Source organism: Myotis davidii, unplaced genomic scaffold, assembly GCF_000327345.1.
Source record: "Myotis davidii unplaced genomic scaffold, ASM32734v1 scaffold425, whole genome shotgun sequence".
In the NCBI taxonomy this organism is placed as follows: domain Eukaryota; kingdom Metazoa; phylum Chordata; class Mammalia; order Chiroptera; family Vespertilionidae; genus Myotis; species Myotis davidii.
In genome coordinates this window covers 4546608-4547501 of record NW_006296413.1, presented here as the reverse complement: position 1 = coordinate 4547501, position 894 = coordinate 4546608, and positions in this window count along the sequence as shown.

Genomic DNA, 894 nt, shown 5'->3' with positions numbered 1-894 from the left:
CGGGGCGAGGGTGCGGCTGGGCTCCGCTGCAGGGGCAGGCTGGCACTCCTTCAAGGCCGCTCCCCGCTTCCTGGCTGAGCTCCCCGGCTGCCTGCCTCCCTCCTCCAGGGGAAGGCAGCCTCTTATCTGGGCTTATCTCCTGCCAACTGAGTATTTTTTCTGTTTTTGCTGCAGCCTCAGGCAAACAGATGGGGTGGGGAGGCGGAGAAGCTGGACTCCCAGAGTGGGGGCTCTCCCAGGGCAGGGGACCTCCACTCCGGGCCCTGCTTCTGCGGTCAGCCCTTGTCCTTTCCCCAAATCTGTCCACCGCACTGTGTGTCCAGGCCCCGCGGCAGCCAACTCCTACCTTCTTGGCTTGCCTCCTCTTAGAGAAACACTACACGCCAGTCCCCTGGTCCTCAGAGACCAGGCTCAACGCCAAACTCCTGGGTATGACATACGAGCCCCTCAGAAGCCTGGCCTCTGCTGCTCCCCTCTCCTTCCGGGTCCACTCCTTCCTCTCCCCAGAATGACAGCCCGCCCCCCCAGCTCTCCCTTCGAGTCCCAGCTCTAACTCACCGGCTGTCTTAATCCATCTCTGTACCCAGTACCAACCACTGGCTCATCTGTAGGGGGCGCCAATAAATCTTTCTGAAGTCGAGCTCGGAGCTCTGCTCCACGGTCCTGCAGCTTCTCTGGTTCCCTATTCATCACTCTATTCACAGCCCTTGGCCGGCCTTCCGCCACCCCCTCCCCCGTCCTGCGCGCCCAGCCAGCTCCCCTAGCAGCCCTGGCCCCGGGCCGGCCACACAGTAGCTGTCCTGAAGGACTGACCCAAATAGGAACAAATGACCCTCCCGGGGGACGGCGCCACGGTTTGCAGCGCACAGCATTCCGGCGGCCGGCCGGCCTGCG